This window comes from Gavia stellata, chromosome 10 (assembly GCF_030936135.1).
Source record: "Gavia stellata isolate bGavSte3 chromosome 10, bGavSte3.hap2, whole genome shotgun sequence".
Lineage (NCBI taxonomy): Eukaryota > Metazoa > Chordata > Aves > Gaviiformes > Gaviidae > Gavia > Gavia stellata.
Genome location: NC_082603.1, coordinates 9,723,400 through 9,747,348, shown reverse-complemented (window position 1 = coordinate 9,747,348; position 23,949 = coordinate 9,723,400). Strand labels below are relative to the sequence as shown.

Sequence of the window (23,949 nt, the reverse complement as noted above, 5' to 3'; positions counted from 1 at the left end):
AAAACATATAACGAAATTAAAAGTATTTGTGAATAGAGATAAAAAATAAAAGGTAGTGTTTCTGTGATGACATAGTCTTCTTTGGACAACTGATTTTATGACAGCTTTTCCACAGTGGATCAGCAGAGTGGAGTAGTGGCAAATGAGAACATGCAAGCTATCGTTGCTTCACATAGACAAATTGACCACATACAACTTTGGAGTCCATAAAAGCTGTTTCACAGGGTACTAGAGAGTAATGCTGTTATTTAGTCTGTCTTGAACCTGTTGTGTGTCCTTGGACATTTATTTTAACTATGGCTCCATTTCATTATGGAAAAATGGATAGAAATATGATGTTTCTAAATGAATGAGTATCCAGGACTTCATGTTTAACTGTCTCTAGCTGGGAGTGGATAATATGAATAAGGGATACCCTCAGCAGTGCATTTTAATTAGGGGTGCTAGGGTAAATGTAATTCAGGTAAAATGAAACACAGTTATGGCCACTAAAATGAAACTTGAAAAGTGCTGTGCCTAAATTCATGTTCAGTTGTTGGCATGCTGGGAAAGAAGCATTAACCATACAGAAAGTACCTTGCTTAGCTACAAGCTACACAAAAAGAAATACATGGATCTATGGAATGTATGATGCATTTTGATCTTGAGACAAACTCTGCTAAGTACCAATCAGATTTTCTTCATGTGGTGCTCCCCGTCCACCATTGTGGCAAAATCTCCAGGTTGTCGTGGAAGGACGTATGTCGTAGAGTGTGACAACCTGTTCTGCCTTCATATCGGTTTATTTCTACAGGATAGTCTGACAGGAGTCCCGGACTCATTAGGAGGGGCTAAAGGCTGAGCTAAATCTGCCAAATGCAATCCCCTGAAGTATTATGGTGGTTTGGACTTCAAAGTAAAAAGCAAATGTAAACTATCAAGTCATCCTATGCTACAACATAAGCCTCATTTATAAGATAACTGCAGTAATATAGTCCTGAACCTTATTTTTAACGACAAGGCCAACCGTATGTATTCTGAGAGCTAACTGGAAAAACATAACTTGGAATTTTTCCAATATCATCGTCTTGAAAATGTCAATAAAATCTTCACAATTTTTCCAGTGTGTATACTTCCTGTATTTGCACAGGCACCTGTGCTTGCAATGTAGAGACACTTACTTTTTATGATCTTGGTAATAGTATGAGCCTGGGATCCTCACCAGTAACACTAATTGAAGTGAAAGTATATCACTTTACACCAACTCAACATATGATTCTCTATGTTATCACGTTGTGTAATAACAAAACTTTTTAGAAATAGTTTATCTGAAGTTTTTTATCTAATGAGCTATTGATAATTTTGATTTCTTTGTTTCCATCCATCCATAGTTTTCAAATATTAATGTATTCAGTACTAAAATGTTGCATTTTAAGTGTGACGCCAAACACAACAGACCATTTTTGTTGTATTTTAGGTAAATCTTTTCACTCCAATTTGCAATTAACAAAATAAGCAGCAGTTTAAGAATGCAAAATAAACATTGTGATAGTTCATGGACTATGGGATACAAACAGAATTATTTATACTTCCAGTTGAAATGAATGAAGCTCTGTTAAACTGCTTTCTTCTTGAAAACTTTAGTTTTTAAAATGCATCAGAAAGAATATATTTTTTCCCCAGACCCTGCAATGTTGCATTAAACATCTTGAAATACAAGCAACTTTTTAAAAGCCACCATTTTGCCTCAGCTGAGTATAATCAGTGAAATGCAAATTGATGTGTAAAAATTGCCTACAGTGCTTGATGTAAATTAAAATTACTCCTATAAATTCAATGTTCAAATTATCTGACAACTGCCGTTGTATTAATTTTGCTGCTGAATATATTAAACAACTGCAAATTCATTTTCTCACTAACATCACAATTACTTTAGATGCTGGTCAGGAAGAGCTACTAAATATAACAATAATCATTTAATATTTAAAGCCTGTTTAAAAGTAGGAAATTTATTTAAAGTGAATGACCTTCCTAGTGTTGGTATTTCTCCCGCAAATTTAAAAATACCTTAAGGACAAAATCTTCTCTAAAGTGAACAAGTTGTATTTCTTTCCTAGAAAACACCAACATCAGCCAAAAAAGTCTTTGCTGGTCCTTACAGGAGAGCCAGAATATTTCCAAACTCCAAGTTAGGGTAGCCTCACAAAGACATACGGGTACACTCATGTATATTAAAATAGGTGCATGGTCAAGGCCGTGTGGGCAAGGACTAGATATATAAAATGAGCCACAGGTCACAGAGGAAGACACTAACAGAATTAAAATTCAAGTCTCTGAACTCCTATACTAGTGCCTGGGCTTCTAAATTAACCATTTTTTCAAGACAGTTGCAAGGACTCGTGCAAATTAAATTAAAATCAGTTCACCCTTTTTCTCCCCTTTTACTCTGAAACTTTCAAGAGATACCAGAAGTGGGTTGAATGTGTCTCGTGCTTTTGGTTTTGAGTGTTTACCCTGATTTAGCACTAGTTCAGTTATGCTGTTCAAAATAGACATCGGTGAAACTATTATTGTATTCAAAGGCTGTATTTTTTTAAAATACAGCTGAAAGGGCTAGCTATATTCCCAAGGTAATTTTGTCCCTAGCTGGTACTAATTGCATGGATTTTCCTTTCTCTTAGCAGCCTGTGTGTCAGGGTGCAGGGCAGGCAGGTGCTGCCCTGCATGGGAAGGAGAGTCAGGAGCCATGGGTGACAGCAAGGCAGACAGGGCTGTGCCCCCACCAAAGGGGACATGGGGACGCAGTCCCACAGCTCTTGAACAAGGTGAACAGAGCAGGCCCAGGGCCAGAAGCAGGTTCAGCCATGCTCCAGTCATGGCCAGGTAAGCCCGTAGTGACGAGGCACAGAGCTGGAGAGGTGCTAAGTGGAGGAAGAGGCACTCTGACCAAGCAAGGGGACCCATCTTATTGCTATGTGGTATTGCCATCCCACCTTCTGCCCTGGCTGTTAATTTAGGCTTAATGTCAGATTTCTAGCAAATATATCAGGCTCCCCATCACTCAGATAAAAGCTGGAGGCAAGATACATTCTCTTGCATTCTCTTTTCGCCACAGGGCATTTGAGAAAGAACTGCCAGTAGAAACATGTTAACTTTTCACCAAAACTGTGTAAAAAAACCATTTTCAGTCAATTATAGAAAAATATTTTACAGATTTTTTTCATGTAAATTTAATTTTCCTATTTTTCCTTATTTTAATTTTTTGATAATTTTCTTGGAAACATCAGGACAAAATATTTTCAGAAGATTTTTCACTAGCCCTAGCAGCATTCACACGCATATAAATAAGTATAACAAGGATCTTCATTACTTTGCAATCCTTTAGACTGGATTAGATTTTATTTAAACCAACTCTAGAACTGCATTCCCTCTTTCTTTCCATATCATACCCTACTTTCCTCATATGCATATAGGGTCAGAGATAGAGAAAGGCTTTAGGTGCGGAAACACCTTTGCAACTGAGATTACATGTAATGTTGAATCATTTCATAGAAACATTCAGTTTGCCAGTTTCAGTTATTATGTTCAACAGGTACCAAATTGCAAATGACTTTTTATGTTTAATATGTCAGTGTAGCTTTAGGGTATAGTTCAAGTATTCACTGTAGTGTTTTCTCCAAACATTAACACCTTCCCTTATGTGTCTATTTCTAGCTAAACAAGAGAGAAAGCAGTTGCTGGAGATATTTCACGTGTACAGTCTTGCACCTCCTTCACAGCCTGGCTGAGAAAGTCTTGTCTTTAATTAAAGAATTCATCCAGCTCACAAAAGATTTTAAGGCAAATTCTTCAGTCTTGACTGGTTTCAGAAGTTTTATTGAAGCTGCAGAAAATTACAAAGTCAAGTCACATACCTAATTCACCACATTTTCCACCTTACTTCATTTTCATGCCACAGCTTGTTTATAACGAGACAACCCTGTTTCAAGTGGAAAAAAAATTTCTATATTCATTGTAGGAAGTCAGTGATAAGCAGAAAAATAGGTATTAAATTCTTTTTTTCCCAGGTTATATCACTGAATATCACCAAAGTACTTACCTTTGCAAACCGCAAGTCCTTTCCTTTGGACTTTTGTAAATGTTTATAGTGGGATTTGATTACATTTGCCTCTACTCTCTTACCAATCTCTTCTGCCAGCTGAGTTCTTAAATGCCAGGGGAAACAAAAAAACCTGTTTCTGTCCTTCCACCAACAAATCACTTTCATCCCTTGTTATCTCAGAGTAACCAACTTCAAGGCATATTTGTTGTAACTTCCAGTATCAACTTTCTCCTCCCTCCTTTGTCGGTATTATCACACATACATACACAATAAATAACTTTAAAAAGTTGTAAGTACCAAGGACAATCTGTTTCCTAATTGTTGGGAGGGAAAAGCAACTTTGTTATTCAAGCTTGTTCCCATAAACCTTGGCAGATTGGTTCTCAGTCTTTTAACTAATGCTAAGGTTTTTAAGACGTCTGTAACCTGTGGCTGCAAACTTCTAAATTCTCACAGGCCAAGCTCTCTGCTGGCACAATTCCCTTGATTTCTCTGGATTTAGCTTAGCAGCAAATGTGCCCTCTCTACGTCTATTACTGAAACTATTTTAAAAGGCTAGCGCATATGGATAAACCTGCCAGGATTTCACAACTGGACATGATCTGGGGAGATGTGATGTTACATGATGCAAGAATCTGCACCTGAAACAGCAGAAGTGTTGCTGGCCTGGTGAAAGCTGGTAGTGTCAAGTAATTGGAATTTAATGGTAAAAGATTGTTTCTGTACTTGGTATGATGGAAATGGCAGAGTGAAAGTTTGAACAAATATTTAGTTATTTTCCGCAAAGAAGGGTTTACATTCCTATCATGTTTAAACTTAAGCAGGAATGTCTCTAATTTCAGTTGTATGTCTGAAGTTTCTTTAAAAACAATGCGCTACTCTTTTCTATTTCTAGTCTTTAAAAAGTTTTTCAGTCTAATTTAACAATGCAAGTGAAACAAAACAAGCAATTAGGTAGTCATTAGTTACTGTAAATGAACATGGACTTTCTGAAGGCAGTGAAGTGATGTCATGGTAACACTGCTGACTTCCTCCTTAGTTTTTTTTTAAAACTTGAGATTTTTAGGAAATTCTATCAGGATGTTGAAAAATAAATGTATATACATTTAATTTTCCCTTCTTTGACACCAGTCTTCCATTCTAATAGTGAAAACTGGAAAAAGATCATATACCTTCTAGTGATTAGTTTGGGTTTTTTGCCAACAGCACACAATCTGTATTTATCTTCTAAATGTCGAGGTAGATTTTAAATGTCTTATAATATATACTTGATTTTTTAGGGAGGAATGAATTGGTAACTATCTTTCCTAATTAAATGTGCTGTAATTTCAGTTAGATTTTAAATGGGGCATGACTCATATTTAAAAGGACCATTGCATAAATGCTTATTAGTTGGAGTTTAATGGGTTAATGCCCAACTCATATTTTTTCTGTGTCTTTTCACATGATTCTCACAAACTTACTCAGTACAAGGAAGCAACTCTCTTTCTTCAGATTAGGGGGAACCACTATAAAATGAAATTACTGAGCATTGTAAACAACGGTACATTCCTTGCTAGACCCTGCCTGTAACTGAACAGCAAATAAAAACAATTAGAACATGAAAGCAGCAGAATCACATAGAACTTACCAGTTGCTACCCAAAAATAATTACATTGTTATCATGGTAGCAGTAAAGTGCTAGTTTTCATTGCTAATAATCCTCATAGGGCCCCTATCTTTACAGGGACCATTGCCTTTAAGTCATTAATGTATAATAGATTTGCAATGGTGAGTAAACAGGATCAATCCTGTTCTGCCTCTTACCTTACCCTTTCCACTAAGGAAGCAAAACTGCCTGTTTAATCGCTTTCCTCTTCTAGTGGCAGAGAAAGCACTTCGCATCTTAGTTACTCACCGTGTACCTTGGTTTACTTAATTTGCAAAGCATGATGTCTCACTGAAGAAAACGAGAATTTGAATACATATCCAAAGTACTTTGCTAAATAGAATTGGACTTCAGCACATGTGTATTTATTTGCATTATATCTATAGTACTACAACCCTGTAAGGCATTCACTCCACAATATAACTTCACAAAGTCCACATCCCAATTTTCACCCCTATAGATCACAAACACCCCTTATCTCACACAGATTGCACAGGAGAGATGCCACCCTTGTTCATATCTGTAAATATGGACAGTGACTTATCACTGAACTTGGAGCTGTCTGCAATAAAAAAATTACCTGCTAGCTGAAAAAGCTGGTAAGAAAGTGGGCAATAAAGCAGATCTCTAGTGTGGATAAGGTATTTCCATTATAGCAATCTTTCTGAGACATGATACACATTCTTTCTCTACTTCTAATTTATTGCTATTACTATTTCTTATTCTTCACTGAATTTTAAAAACTGTAACAAAAGGAAATTGAAAAGTTCATGACAGCAAAATCAAGCTTTAAGTGTATTCATCACACAAACAACTTTATCCCTTGGTATTTTATGCTCCAATTCAAACAACACATCTGTTCATAATTGCATGCATGACTCAGTAAGATTACTACAGGCTATAAATCTATGTCTATGAGTACTGGAAATATTGTAGGAAGACAATGATAAAGCATTTGAAATGGGGAGACCTTTTAAATAGTACATATAAAATATAATTTCAGACTTCAAAATATATCAACATGTTTTTTTCTAATTCAAAGCCAAGGTATTTCTGTACCTAAGTCTGGTTGTATTGATGGTCTATCACACAATTACTCTAGAGAAAAGAAACACTTTTTTAAAAAACTTGGAATTTCAGTCTCCAAGTAATCAGTATGTAGATAATCACCATAAAACCCAGCTTCCATGATGATAGATGTCCAACTTCCCCCAGAGTAATTCTGCTCTTTCATTGTTCCCTACTAAAAAAAAAAAAATCACCTTTAACATACACATCTCAGATCTAGCATTTCAAAATTTATCCTATCTCACCTTAAAGCTGAGAAATTTTTTTTTATGCCATAATACTGAAATACTGATGAATTTATAGCTCTTCCATCAGTGCTCTATAAAATCCTCTCTCCCCATAAAACTACATACTCCTCCCAACATCCAGTGGCATTGATATGCGAATGGCAGCTGTCCCACCTTGTACACTTTCAGAAGAGATTAAGTAGACCAGAATACAACCGGTGGAAAGCAGCTTGTATTCTGAGCAGCATAAATATCCTGAAGAAAGAGTGAGATGGGAACTCTCTCCAGGCAATTCAGCTTGAAGATTATGTCTATCACTAGAATGGAAAAATACCAGTGATTTTCAGCAAGGCCTCTGTCTTGACCCAAGAACTCAATATTGTGATGCTTCATTGCATTTATCATTCTCTTCTTTATTGCCGATCTACTTTGTCTATATTAATGCACAAGGAGAAATTTACAGAGCTTATACACTCCTAAAAATTATGTCTATAAATGAAACATAGCTATTTTATGTTAGGGCAGTGCTGTTAGTTAATATAGCAGTTGAGCACATCTGCCGGGGTCTCACAAAAAAAAAAAAAAAAAGCTGTACTGTAAAAACATGATGTGAAATTTTTTTCACTTTTATAAATGCCTTGGAGTGTATATTCTTCTACATTATACCTCTAATACTTCTTCCATCATAAAGAACTTCCTGGCTGAACTTGCTACCCATGATGTTACACAATAGAAAATTATTTGAGCAGAATGAAGAATGAGACCTTCTGCCCTTTGTTTTATATCTGTAATGTTGCGTTCCAGCCATTTACGGGAGTGTTTAGGTTGAGTGAAATCCCTTTCTCTTTATGCAGCTCTCATGCTCACAGCTTCACTTACTGCAATGACATTCTTGTGTGTAATAGACTGTAAAGAACTCAAAACATGTATCCATTACCATATCCTGATGATAATTCCGTATCTAATCAATTTTAACTTGACGTTACAATGAACCTGGGAGTATCCGAACACCTTTTTCCAATTTTACAGGACCAATTGAATTTGCTGAACCAAATAGAGATATCTACCATCATCTAGCATTAGACTGACTTACATTGTACATCCACATAAAGTAACAAATAAGAGGTCCAGACACTCCAGGAAGCAGGACTATTTCCCTGTTTACTTCTCCCAGTAGGTGGATAGGAAGTCAAGCCAATTGAAAATGGTCCCATTAAATCGAACCTAAAAAAGAAAAATTATCTTGGGAAAAAAAAGTGGGAAATGTTTTGGAAAAAAAAAAAAAGGTTTTATAATTAAATTTCCAGAGCACATGTTAATAAATAAGAATAAAGATATTTGGAAAAGGATTTTTCATGGAAAACACTGTTTTCTGAACAATTCTATCAGGCCCTGTAGGGCAGCTCAAGGCTGACTCTCTCAAAGAGGAAATAGAACCTCATTACTTTTATTCTGTCTATACCTTATTCTGTTTCCTTGGAAGAGAATGGAATCACAGAAAATGAAAGCTAAAAATTAGCTTAGGAATCCTACAGGGATCAGAGATTTTTTTTTTTTAAAGGAAGTTAAGTCTAAAATTGACAAATCTGCCGAAAACTTGAGAAGTTTAGCAGCCTAATAAAACACTTCCATTCAGGACTGAAGTTTTTATGTCCTTGAAAATGCTTTTGTAATGAGATAGATAGTTTTTCCATTTGAGTAACAGTATCTGCCCTTTCGCTTAGCTTTGTCAAGGATTTTTTTATTCCCAAACACTGTACCAGTCAATAGCTGTTCAATAATATACATGATTAGTGCAGTACGTGCAACAGTGTTTTCTGCCTTCTAATGTAACAGAGAGCAAATGTAAGGAGGTATTTGTTAACCCCTTTTGGACACTATTCCATGAAAAGTTTTGTTAATCCTTTTGAGCTATTTTGTATGTTTTAATTTATAAAGCTCAAATATCTAAACGTGCAAATGACATTTTTCTGATTTCTCAAAATATCAACAGAGGTACATCACTGAATTGCTGAACATGTCAAGCAGTCATTAATAAATTACAAAAAAAAATTGAGTTAGCTCTGTGCAACTTATTTATCATAAGAAATCATTGCTTTTAAATAGATAAAAGGCATTTCAGAATTATATGAGAGAATAATTTCCACAGCTAATAATAATGTTTCTCAGGAGTTCAGCTGCCTGATTCTATAATTTGAAGATCCCAGAACTCTTCATAAAAACATGCCTTAGCTTTATAATTCTCTAAGATCAGTAATGTTAGTCCTTTTATAGCAATATTTGCATTTACAGGCTTAAAGTCAACTGTTTGCTTGATCTGATTTGGATCCATTACCTTCCTTTTACCAACTGCAAGCAGGAACATAGAAAGCTAAACAGTGTTTATAAAGCCAATCTGTGTCAAAGAAAGAAGCTGAATTTAAGATGTCTATTTCCAGGACTCCTTCTGGAAGTCCTTCACTTCTAGTTATTAGAAATGCAATAAAATTATTTAAGCTTTTTTCTCCTCTTAGACACTTTATACATTGCTTTCCTTAGGTGCAGAGCCTATAAAAGAATGAAATAAAAGGTATTCCAAATGGTTTATCTAAAATGAGTGCTAAATCAATGCTAAAGTTGTCATATAATCTTGAACACCTTCAGTCTAAAAGTTTAGGCTGCAATAACGTCTCTAAGATGCCTGGAAATACAAATGGATACTATCCAGAAGTCAATGAAGCTGCTGAACTGAAAGGGCAACCTTGAAGATTGGATCAATGTATCATGCAGTGTTACAAACATGATTGTTGTTGCCTTTCTGTCTGAGATAGGCCTGTATTAATCAGAAACAGGAAAACAAACGAGCAAGTATTTAGTAACGCAGAATCTTTTTTAAGAAAAAAAAATACGCACGTTTGTTTAAATGTCTGTTTTTAAGCAGGAGAAATAGAAGTGGAGATCAGGCTTACAAGAAGTGACTGATTCTACATACACTCCCATACTCCCACAAATGTTTCAAAGGGCTTAACAGTCTTTTAGGAAACTAATACTATAGGAAATCCAAAGAGGGAGAGGCTTAGTTCTGAAAATAAAGCAATGTTTGGAGAATACATTGTGTAATGTGAACATTTTACATCTCTAGGGTGTTGTGAATCCTAAGCCACATACCATGAAACTAAATTAATACCTGTCACAGTCAATGAGACCATTTCTTCCGACATCGATGAACTTTGGTTTAGGCTATGTTTTCAGTACAGAATGTGACAATGGATAAAAATACAAGAGAGACTATTCAAACAGCTAGTGTCTGTTCCCACTTTTATCAGTACTCTACTGTACGGCCTCAGGCAACTCCTACCCTCATTATGCTTTAGTTTCCCCAACATGTAAACATTTCTTCAACTGGGCAATGTAAGGCACAACAAAACCACAAATGAGTATAAAGACTCGTGTGATAACTTCCCTTTGAACTGGGTTATTTGCAGATAACACTACCATATATACCAATCAAAGGATGAGTATCTCAAATTTTCAATGCTGAATAATAACAGCTTGCAAATAAAATCCTCGTTATCCATTAAGCAACTCTTACAGACATGGTCGAGTTGTGAGGTTGCTGAGTCTAACTTCCACTCCAGTATCTCCCTCTCAGACTCTCAAAATACATTTGACTCGGCCATGCCATAAATAATCCACAAAACCACCTTCATAACATTGGTAACATTGTTAATTAAACATTACTTTCTAACTGAATAGAACACAACTAAACCAGTAGTAAAGATGCAATTAATGAAGCAGGACTTTTCATGATAGTATTAAACTGCTGTCCTTAAAGTCATAGACATATGTAAACATTTTTCAACTTGTTACATAGAATGTGAGCAAGTAAGAAAGCAAGATTTTACATATTCACATTTTAGTGGTGTTCTTAGTAAAACTTACAGAAACTCAACAACAAAAAGCCTGTTTCCATGATTATATATACTGTGAAAAATACCCAACCTTTGCTCATGGATATAGCCAAATTTATCCTACGCAAAGAAGCTGTAATAGAGAGACAATAAAAAACTGACTGTGCAAATATTCCTGTCAGAAGCTGGGTAGACATTTGTGCTAACACATAATATATATCCCTTCTAGTTAAGCAAAAATGGTCCTCAAGTATTTGGAGATTGTGAACATGAAATGTAAACACCTGACCAAAAAAAAAAACCCCAAACAACAAAACCCCTACGCATTAGAGTTTACTGACTGAACAAGCAAAGTAATTTCTTGATCTTCTGCTTCTTAAGGTCTTGACCATTTGAGGAAAAAAGAGATTCCTTTGTTAAAATTACTGTTACTTTGCTCAACATCTTGACAGTTGGATCATTTTCAGTAGACAAATAACAGACAAGCTGAAGGCTGATGATTCCTAGTTTGTGTTCAAATTGCCTGATACAAGATACAATATTTGATCAAAACCTTTGAATTTAAAAGATATTTCCAAAGAAACCACAGAAAAAGGGACAGTTTAAAAAGAATGTATGTCTATAATACTGGTTTTAAAAGAATATAAATTTCAGAAATGTTTTACTAAATCCAGCAGACTTTTTTCCTTCAGGAAATTGTCTTTTAAAACTGGAAGGTATAAGCTGAATGCCCGTCTTTGATTTTAAGACACAGGAAAATTTGATGCCCACAAATCCTATGCTAAGTATAATAACTGTGACCCATAGTAACACCAACTATTTTCTGGCTACAAGAAAGATAATGCTAAATCTTTGTAAAGATAGTCACATTCTGCTTCCCATAACATTTTCCATTATTTCAATCTAATCCTGTTAGATAGGTATAACTGAGAGCAGAATTTTAACTGTTAGTTTCAACTTAGTTAGATTTACGATAGGTAAAGAACTCTCTCCCTACTTACTGCCAAACCCATACACCAAATAAGATTGTCTACCCTAGAGACCAAACACTAATCACATAGAGATGTAATTAATCTTGCTTTTGGTGATTGCCAATGCACTTTATATATGCTTATACACATATTTAAGAACCTTCCAATGTATCACTGAAGCATGTGAAATATTTTACTCATTCTCCTCTCTAGTGACAATTAACTGTACATAGTTCACGGATAAAGCCCATTTTATTATCTTTTGTTCTTTGTAAAAATCTGATAAAGGCTGATAACCACATTTACTAGATTCTGTGTGAGCTCTCCAGCATCCCTTTTCCCTTGTCTTTTTTTTGTGTAGTACAATGTGTTAAAGATACACCAGTGCATGGGCAGTCTCCAAGAGTCACGCACTTCATTCAGATACGCAACATAGGAAAAAAAACCTCCTCAGACGCCTTCAGGGAGAATTACAGAAGTCCTGATTTTCAAAAGTGCTGGGAACTGGCCATTCCATCTAGAGTCAGCTGAAGTACGTATGCACTAGAGGACCACACAAACACCTCATGTTTCCTGCTGTCACTACCTCACATTCTCATCATCTTTGCAAAAGGCACAGAAATGCAAAAAAATTTAGTCAATTACCAGAGTGGAAGTTTAAATGGATGCATTGACATGTGCAATCGGACAACTTTTAAATTGTGATTGATCTCTCCTGTATGTCTATGTGCCCTCACAGGACCAGCACTAATGTACTGTTAACAAGTGTTCCATCATCTGATTTTATGCTCACTGAGAAACTGGATTAAAGATTCAGGCATGAGTCCTGACTGTACATCTTTCTATGTAAATATAACAAAATTGTTCAGGACTCAAACATTATAGGTGGCTAATCTCCTTCAATTATTTGTCTCATTATAAACGTTTTTATTGTTGTTCTGAGCTGATTTTCTGATACTACTTTCTTTACTAGTCTACAAAATAGAAAGAACTCTCCATCTTAGGAAAGGGTCAGCTTGCATTCACAAAACGGATCAATGAGGATGAATCAATGAGAACTTTTGTATTATTATTATTCTACTATAAATAACAACTAAAATCTTTGTGAATCACAATATCTGAAAATAGCAGTAAGGTTTGAAACAAAATAACAGGTGCTTTAAAAGCTCTGTTCTATTCAGCTGTTCTTCACATGTGTACATAGGCAGCACCATTCACATGTTTTGGCATTGAAGAGCTGAGTGGATAGACAGACAAACACAACAGATGCTAGTAGAAAGTTTACTGTCAAAGAAATATTTCACAAACAATATTAAGATCTATACTAAAGATGTTCAAATTTATAATTGCCAATATCAAAAAACTCAACCAACAAAAAACTTCACAACAACCATCCAGTTAATCAATGACAGAAATCAGTTTTGTCACTTCAAGTGTCAATTAAATCAGAAATACCTGTTAGCACTGAAAGAGATCTTCTGCTGCAGAAACATACTTAATGTGATCAGATTTAAGTGTGGAGACACATACTGAGCAAGGCAGATACAGAACACAAGCTCAAAACCTAGGGGTCATATTTTGGCAGAAAGAGCTGAGTAATTCCAAAAGCTTTAGCTTTGCAGGTACTAAAAGGAACCTGATCTTAGACCATTTCTTGGGGTTAGGATGCACAGTCCTTCTGAATAAGAGGCTTTGGGCAGATTTAGTTTGGAAGAACATCTCTTCTGTTTTTTTAATCTCTTCATGTACACATAAGCCCAGTTATACACATCCCTTTGTGCGCAAGCTTCTTTTGCTGCAAGAAAAGCTCCATTGTGGCTGCCAATTTACTCTTACCTTACCTACCCATTCAGCACAGCAGAAGATGGCAGCTTCAAGCAGCCAGATCTCTCTCTCTTTTTCTGTCACCAAGAGAAAGTGGAACCTCTGCCACAGAAATGCACTGGCCTATGGCATTACTCTGGGCCAGCTAAGCAAATAATTTCAGCCAGAGAAACAAAGCTTTTAAACATAGCAACAAACAACATTTCACAGAGAGAGGAAACTGGTTGAGAGCAACAATGTGAGCATTTGAGATAGTGCCAGCTTATGCAGCAGAGAAAAAAGACAAAAATTCATCCAACTACCCTAGGAGATGTGAAAATAAAGGATAGAGTGCAGGAAAGGTGCCCTAAATGGGATGAAACTGAGACGCGTGACTTGAATGTGAGAAAGCAACATGGTATAGCGGTTGGTTATTCATGCTAATGTAAAGAACACATGAAACAAAGTAAACTGAGGCAAGAAGGTTTTCCTCAAAATACTACTTACTGTTCTACTGTTACTTATAAACTAGCCTTGTATTAATGTTTCATTCTGAGTAGAGCAACTGTTTTCCTAAATAAAAGTATTGGCCTCCACAAGGCTCTGCTCGTAGATACTCTTTATTTTCAAACTTCTTTTGATGTGTATGTTTTCTGATGAGCAATTCAATCTACATGCAAGATCCTGAATTTCTATACTGTTCTAGCATCAGAAACACTATTTCAAAACGAATCCTTGTATTGTAAGGTCACGGTAGAGATAATAATCCATGCCTACTAATTTTGCACAGCCAATACCATCTGCAAAAAAACCTACTCAGACAGCAGACTAAAGCACCTACTCTGTTTTCATTGTCTCATAATATATTCCTTACATGCCAAAATGAGCTCAGAAATCTTTCTTGATTCTGATCTGACATTTGAATCATATGTTTTTGCACCAATTAAATCTGCCTACGTATCAATGACTTCATCACATAGCCACATTACACCTCTGTGCTGATGATACATTTCTTATTCATGCATTTTTTTTTCATTGCACTTAATCTGTTTTAATCATGGCCTCTTTGAACATACAGTTAACATATAGTTAACAGTGTTGATGCTACTTTCAAGAATATTTGAACTGGCCAAAGTAGTGTAATTTTGGTTCTTGGTTACTCATTACAATTATTACTCCATAACTACTTTCATTTAATCCACTTTCCACTTTAATACTGTTTGGGTTAAAGACCTTTTCTAGTCTGGCAATACTTACAAACTACAATGCATAAGATTAGTTTAGCTGATGCTATTTTTCAGTATTCTACAGGCAAGCTGCTCACTTCCATCAAGTGTAGATTTCACTGTTGATATGTAAAAAAGTCATAATGGATGGAGGGTTTAGAGACAATTAGAACCATCTCACTGAAAGTCTCTTTACTGCTCTGATAATGCTAGCATTATGACACGTTGTTCTCGCAGCCTTTAAATAAAAAAAACCCAAAAGAATATTAAAACCTTCCATCAAAATTGGATGGCTTCAGGCATACCTTAAAAATCAAAACTGACGGTGTTCTGATAAGGAATAACTTCCATTTCACATACACATCCACTCTTGATAGCCAAAACAGAGAATCATGACTCTAATCTTATTTATATGCAAAAGAGTGTTATACATTCAAGAAAGGATTTTGGTAAAATGAATCCAAACTACTGTATAGTTGCAAAGTATGTTGGTTTGGTCTATTGCCACTTATTCTGAATGTTCTACGCAACCTGAATAACTAATGTAGATTTGTGTGTGTGTATAAGTATATGCATATCAATACAAAATTAATAATGGAGTGCCTACATTTCAGTGACATGGTTTTGCTTTTCCTTCATTATATGTTTCTTATACATACACACATGAAAGTAATTTCACACAAAAAAAATTTAATTACAAGACCATTTTTAAAAGCACAATTTTATATCTTTCCTATGCTTACCTTTATCCCCCATTAGCAACTTTTTCTGTAGCATTACTCTTGCATTCACATCATCATGTGTCAGATCTCACCATGATCACATGGATGCACAGTTGTCTCCTCCCTTCATCTAGTCATAGATTTATTTGTTCCAGGCAGTAGTGGCCAGGTAGTTATGTTTGAGATATTCTGTTTCAAGACATTTTCTGTTTAGGAAACACACATTTCTTTCAATAGTGTAAATAACACTTTAACAGCACAGAGTCTTTCATAGCTCTCTCTTTTTCTCTTGTTTAGGAATTTCTACCCACTGGTGGTTTACAGAACCAAACCAGAAATATTTCTAAATCCAACAGAACTATAAACATTTCTACAATGTCCAAAAGCTTGTTTATTATACAAAGAGGAAGTAAGATCTATGTCGCTTATAGAAAGGCTGACCTACAGAAATCTAAGTTGTACTCTTAATGTTTCTAGTAAATGTAAGCTGTTCTCTGAACAATCTTTTTTCATTGCTTAAATAAATATTTCTCTGCCTTTCATTGTGAAGCAAGAGGAACTTACCTAAAATATGTGCAACAATGTCTTTTTATCATTTTTAGAAGCAAATGAGAAGACCAGAAAAAGTTTATTTAAGTTCACATTGTTTCCCTTGCCTTCAGGCTTATTTTCTTCTCCCTGGGTCTAATACAGGGCAGCGAGGTTGCTGGCAAACTCTGAACGTATGCAAACATTACACAGTTATACACCTCTTTCAAATTTCCTGAGCCAGAAGCATTACGGAGAAGGCTGCAGGAGTTTCTTACATCTCCCCAGCCCTCTGTATAACCATACAGAGAGAAGAAATATGAAAATGTATTGTTTAAAAGGTAGTACAAAGGATGAACTCAACAAAACAAAGGAGAGTCTCTCAGGCATCACAGCAAACTTAGTGAGCTGAAGTTCTAACATTCCCAAGGACATCCACCCTGCTGCTCTTAGACACAAATTAACATGGAAACTGAAATAAAAACTAAGTGGATTAAAAGGAAAAAAAAATGTCAAATTTACACAGCCAATGTTAAAGTGAAGGATTAGAGAGAAAAACTTAAGTGCAATCTCAGTCTGCGCCTAGGAATATCATTATTAATTATAAACTATGTCTTGTGACATCCCTAGCCAGCATAGCCTTGTTGGAACAAACCTGTATACTAGATGAATTTCTAAGGTGAACAGAAGCACTTCGGGCTGTATGTATCTTCCTCCCTTCCTTTAACAAAATACCCCAACTCATGCTAGGTAATATCTTATTCAGCGCATAAAATTACCATCTCCAATGGGTCTGCTTCCCACTACATGACACATACTAACAAGGCAGAAAGATTCACACAAAAGCCCTTAAAACTCACAGGAGAGATTTCCAACTGATGTGAAACGTCACAGCTCCATTGACTTCAAATAGAGCTATGCCACTGTATCCTAGCTGAGGATGTGGCCTGCAAGCCTTTAGCTATCCAGCAAGCTAACATCATTCAGACAAAGCATTAATGTCATCCTTTAGGTTAGCTCTGAAGAGTATATGGAAATTTCAGCCTGCGAGCCAGCAGGAAATACATGTTTTTACAAGCATGAATTCATAGCAGAACTGCTGAAATGAAGTGCTGATTTCAGAGCAGATCCCTCCATCAGAAATGATACGCTTGGAACACGCCACAAAAACAGCTCCTGCAGAGCTCCTCTCAGAAGAGGGACAGACCGAAGAGGTAAGAGACAGTGTGAGAAATGCAGGGCAAAAAAAGGAGCCTTTTCAGAGAGACCTTTTTTCTCAAGAAGCATCAGACATAAAAAGGAAAATGGATTAACTGTCAAAACAGCACTGTAAACATAAAAGGATAAGAGATACAGCCCTATGGAAAGGTAAGATGTTAGGAAAGTATGTGCTGGGGCTACTTAAACAGCACTTTCAAAACCCAGTTGACAATCAAAAAAAAAAAAAATCACATTCAAAGATAAAATGTTTCTATCTAATATTGTTCTTAATAATGCCTGAAATTATCCAAAAGAAATTTCAGGCAAAGATTCATGGAAGAAAAAAAATCAATTTTCTCAGTTTATTTTATATACTTTGTGGTACAACTTGCTTAGCTGTTCTCCCTGTGTAGTCAAGTTTGGCACCATTTCCATGAAACTTAGGTTATTTAGCTAAAAGGAGGCTAAGATGTCATGAAGTCTACAAATGTATCAAGGTGTAGGTACCTTTGGAGAGAATATATGATAACTAAGAGGCAATGCTGGGCCATGAAAAAAATGACTGTACACTGGTCATTACATTTGAAGTTGGAAATAGAGATTGGTTTTTAACCACGAGAGGAGAAACATCCTGGAAATGTCTTCCATTTGGAGTATCGGAAGGAAAACCTTGCCTGCTTTAAAGATGGAATTATTTACATTTTTGAAAAGGAGAATATAGTAAGGGGCCTGCAACAGTATAAGATTTGATACTGTTTTATACTTTTGTGTTTCAAGGGAAGAAATTTGATGATCCAAAACTGATTCCTACTGTATAAGAATCAGAAGAAAGGCTAGGAGCTGAAAGTCAAATAAAGTAAGACTTGATTTCAAAGGTTCAAGAAGCCTAGGCTGTTACTTTGTCCATTTAATTCACTCCACTACTTGCATTTGCATGGTCAGATCCATGCCTTTATAAAGAGCAGAATGTTAGGAGCTCTGAACATCCAGGGGAGCTGGAGCTGATCAAAACCTCAAATTTCCCTTTTTTTGGTTAAACACAGATTTCAGTAGAAGATTTGTTGTGCCCTGGAAGGAAAGGGAAGGACCTTTAAATGCACAAAATGCATAACTCTGTCAATTCTCTATTTCCTAAATGAAACAAAACATGCAGCCCGTGATGACTGGGCATTCATCAGACTGCCCAGAGCCTGCTGCTGTAGTTTCAAGAGCTGATGCTATGTGAGAGCCAAGTTCCCATCGGGATTCTTCCAAACACTTCCACAGTTTATGTGTAGGAGCTGGGAATAAAGTCAGAGTTCCCAGGACTTTCAGGTTTCTAGCATTTCTGTATGATGCTGCTGCACAAATGCACAATACCTGGCCCTTGAAGCCCAAATTATAGAGCTGCTTTAGTACTGCAGCTCCAGGAAACCTAGCAGCTTGCCAGGTGAGTTTGTTAGAAAGCAGACTATTCCAATAGATGCTTGCCTGGCAAATGCAATTGAGTCAGGACTATAGAAAACAGACAAAATGTTCCAATTTCAGCTATTCAGCATTTTTTGAAGAAACACTGCTCATTCTTGAATTCTTGACTACCTGTAGCTTATTTCAGCTGAACAGTAAATTCCTTTAAGAATATTTGTAAATTCCAGGGTAAATACAAAACAAATATTAAGCACAAAAAGACAACTAGAAGATTATATACAGGTGACTGGAATATAGTCTAACGCATGTAGCCTCATCTCTAACACCACTGATGCTTCACCCACAATTTCTACAATCATAGCATCCCCAGTTAGACATTTTGTCTGCCTTGCAACTTAATACAGGTTTGCTTAGCCCTCTGCACTCTTAAGTAAAACTATTACTAATTAAGATAATTGACTGATTTGAATTTAGTGTGGAATTCGGTACTTCTCTGAGAGTATATTTGGGTTTGCTTGGCAATAAATTAGTCAAATATTTAAAGTTAATAAATTCAGAATAATGTATATATTCCTAATCTCAAGTGAATTCAATTAAAGTACAGGAATTGAGTCCAATAGAAGATTTATGAATGCTGATCTTTAACCTGTCCTGATCCTTTTGTCCAAAACTGTCGTAACTTGCTTTTATCCTTAACCACAGGTTTGTTTGGTTTTTTATCAATGACCAATATAACATGCCTCTAACGTACGATGGCAAAATCAAAAACTTCTGCGAAGTAAGATGCAGGGACTTACAACATCTCCAGTTTAAGGCCCAAATTCTGCAAGAAACTTAAAGGAAATTCTCCATGTGATTTGGTACATGAGATCAGAGAAGATAGTCATAACATGACTTCTGGGATTAAAATCTTATGGCAGACACGTATGCCCACACAGAGACTCTTCCTGGCACCTGGCTGGTGTCTGGTCTATTTAAGACCAAACAGTTCTTTCTAACAGTGCTAGCTTTTACCTTCCAGTCATCTCAGGATTTTAACTCATGTTGCTTAAATCCGTATAGATGCTTATTTTCAGTAAGATATTACCAAATCATTTATCTCAATCTTGTGTGTAATAGAATACATGATAGCATATTAATATAAGCAATTCTATGATACAATTAATTATTTACATAATTAATTACTCAGGTAGCATAGTTTCTTCATTTTCTTCATTCAGTTTATTTCCTAAATTAAGTTACTTTACTTAAATGAACAAGTTCAACATAAATAAAGCATATTTGATTTATACTTTCCATAGGAGCTGTCTTCATTTCTATTTTTTAAAATGGCAGGGAAGACCAACTGAATCAAGTTAGGCACATCTCTGTCATAATTTTTCTAAGGCTCAAACCGGTGGGCAAATTAGCTACCTGTTTGAAACCTCAGGAGAGAATAACCACAAAATAAGAGACACAGAATGAAAGTGTAAGGAGTCATGAAGGAAACCCTGAGACACGCAGTATGAGGTGCAGATGCTAGTGAAGCCCACTGCCTGCTGCTCAGGACTCTGCTAGTGAAGTGACACTTGACTAGCAACAAGTGTGTATTGGAATGCATTCAAGTAAAAAGCAACACACTGGCTTGTCATGGGCCCATGAAGGCATGTCTCCAAGCATTTGCACTTCTGAGCTTGAGCCTCACTCCAGACTTGTACCAAAGTTTGCCTCCAGACAATCACAGGAGCAGAACATTAAACGAGGAAAAGGCAGAAAGGCAGAAAGTCTCAACAAAAGTCTCAGTGAAAATGCCAGAAAGGGACAAAAGAGAATTCCGTGCAAAACATCCACCAAAAGCGGCTATAGTACAGAGAAAATTGGCAGCCTTGGTTGTTGGAGTCCTCCATAGATTAATCTGTTCCCAGTCTCCATATTTGCCCCCACCAAATACCTGTTAAATAATTGAATAAAACTAAAATTTACCCTGAAAGAAAATTCCATGTTCAGCTTTTACAGCAGAGGCCTTTCCACAATCACACTTCTGAGATACTTTCATTGTAGAGAAGCCAGATCAATAATATCAACATCAACCTCAACAGTTTTATTCACTACAAAGCAACAGGATAAGGCCAAGGGGAAGAGGTAGTATTTGTGTTACAAAATAAGCTAAACAGGGAAGTTGTCTGCAAGCATTTAAGCTAAGGAAGAACAAAAATTTGGATTTGGATTTTTCATTTTTCTTTTTCTCCCACTTTAAAACAGTAGAAGAATCACTGTTGTTTCTGAAAAGTGTTAGCAATATTTGTCAATAGCAATTCTAAAGCTTGTCTGTCTGGAAAGCTCTTTATTAACACATTATTTACTAATATTTTTACCACCTAGATGAATTTCAATTCTAGTCAGAGACAGCACAGCCTACAAGCAGATACTGAATGGGAAACAGCCTCATTCATGAAGCTCTATGAAAAGTCACACATTAGGTAAATAACCACCACATTAGCCACAATTTTTAAGGGAGGTTAGGATTACCACATCCAAGGCAAATGTGCTGGGCAGGATGGGAGCCAAACTGTTGATTTTACTGATTCCTTTCAGCCCAAATGATTCATGTCACCTGTTTATTCTCACAGAAATTATTAACTGTCTTTTTCAATGGCTAGCTCTCAGGAAAAAAAAAGATCTTTTGGCATTCTGTACTATATTTATTCTATATACCTTAGAAATAACAAGTTCAGTATTTTCATTCATGGTAATTTAAAAGCAATGCCTAGAAGAATAATGTTATTTCTTGCGCTTGCATGTCAAACAATAAAGGTATATGAACACTGAAATTCATCCTGGTCTTAAGAGTGTTTTTGCTGCAGTGCTATGGTGTAGACTCCTCATTATAAAGTAAGAGACCATTTCCAAGCAAGCTTCAGGTTCAGAACAAGGCTTAGGTTTCAAATTATAGCATATTTTGGTAGTGTTTTCATCAGAGAATGTTTTAAATTTTATATACAAAATTAAATATATGCCAAAAAGAACATATCACAAATATTCCACTCGTACAGTATTCTAGTTTTGGAGGTTTGTCAAATTATTAATCACCCTTTTTTTTCTCTCATTCTTTAGGCAAAGCAAGAGAATAATCAAATGACATACGAATACAAATGTATAGACTTCTTTTCAATCCAAAGCAAGAATGGGAGACTGAATGGGTCATAAATAATTTTACCTGTTCCATATTCCATGAAGTTAAATCTGAGTAGCTCAGAATGAGCTAGCTGCAGCTGCCTTTTATGAAAGTGCAATATATTTGGTAATTTAGGTCAAAATATCTTCAGGCACAGATTAAATCCAAACACAGGGACATACATCATTTAAGTTTGTCTTTAATCTTCCATATTGCTTCCATGCTTCCATATTATTGCAGTGAAAGAATTTGGAGCCTGTCTGTATAATACCTGTAAAAGACCTTGAGAAAGCCACAATAATAGGAAATTTTATGCCTCAATATTAACTATAAATCAATGCACAGAAGAGAGAGACATTTTCCAGTATTAAGCAGGAACCAAATGAAGAGGATGAAAGTTATAATGGTGCTCCATAATCAACACAGCTGTGCAATAACCTGGTTTTCATTATAATCATGCCATTTAGACATGCCCTGCATATTGAAGATTGAGCATAGTACATAATTATCGATTAGTTATAAACCATTTGTGTTTTATGTTTATTTCATGTGACAATAATTATCATATATTTGCACTAATTAATTCATCATCTTTTATTACTGGAACTGAAAGGTAACTAGCACAAAACAGCAGTAAGGGCATTGAGAAGAAAAGTAGGAGGCCCTGTAAAGCAAGAACATTATTTACAATACAATACTACAATGATGCTCTTTGTTTTTTTATTTTTATAACATAAATAGGGGCAAATGACTTTCTAGCTAAAATTTACTTGAAATTACTAACAAATTGCTCTCTAAAGCATGCTGAAGTCAATTCAGAAAATATGCTGATGAGATGGATATTGACCTACCATTCAGTGTTAATGTTAATTTTTTTTTCATGAAGGTCCGCAAAATTACTGGTCATTTTGGAATACATTTTAGAAATTGTGCAGAAGATTATCTGGCTGTGGGAGTAGAAGTTCTTACACTACACATCTCATACAACAGTGTATTGAAAACTGTATAAACCGAAGCTGTATAAGGTTTTGTGAACTGAAGTTTGTTCCCTAAATAGAAATAAGAAAGCTTGCATTTTTACTGATGGATGGCTTCCTCAGCTAGTAATACAATTACTGTGCAGTACTGATATAAAAACACTGTGCAACACTGCATGGTGCAGACAGCCCTAAGCCAGAGCCAAATGAGATAGACGCTAGAGAAGTAGAGACACATCAACATGGCCTTGCTACTAAGCCTTATCAAGAGATGCAATACACTAATTAGCAATACTAATGTGGCTCTGTTTGCAAAATCTGAGCTTGTAACTAAATGGCACTGCTATATTGTGTAGAAATACAAACTGGTCTATAGCTATGCTGAAGGTACACATGACGCTGCATTGTACCTTGTCATTACATCTAAAAGGGATCAAATAAGGCAGTGATAAAAAAAATTAGAAGGTATATAGAAATATTTGAACTTTTCCTCTTTGCATACATATATAATATGATGGAAACACATATGCAGAGAGCAGCCTGTTCTTCCAGAGGCCCAGATGCCCATTCCTTAGGAGGCAACTATAGATGACAGTGAAATCACAGAATCACTAAGGTTGGAAAAGACCTGTAAGATCAAGTCCAACCATCAGCTAACACCACCATGCCCACTAAGCCATGTCCCACAATGCCACATCCACACGTTCCTTGAACACCTCCAGTGAGGGTGACTCCACCACCTCCCTGGGCAGCCTGTTCCAGTGCTTCACCGCTCTCTCAGGAAAGAAATTTTTCCTAATATCCAGCCTAAACCTCCCCTGGCACAACTTGAGGCCATTTCCTCTTGTCCTGTCGCTAGTCACTTGGGAGAAGAGACCAACACCCACCTCTCTGCAATGCTACAGGCTTGGGGACAAGTGGCTGGAAAGTTCCACTGCAGAAAAGGACCTGGGGGTGCTGGTTGACAGCTGGCTGAATATGAGCCAGCAGTGTGCCCAGGTAGCCAAGAAGGCCAACAGCATCCTGGCTTGTATCAGAAATAGAGTG

The 23,949-nt window shown here is 36.1% G+C and overlaps 1 non-coding gene across 1 annotated transcript; it reads left to right on the top strand.

Moving 5' to 3' along the window:
- The first annotated feature begins 13,761 nt into the window (after nt 1–13,761).
- LOC132317664 (small nucleolar RNA SNORA5) lies at nt 13,762–13,884 on the top strand. The gene has a single exon (XR_009484145.1). It is a non-coding gene; the product is annotated as a small nucleolar RNA SNORA5 (small nucleolar RNA).
- The last annotated feature ends 10,065 nt before the right edge of the window (nt 13,885–23,949 follow it).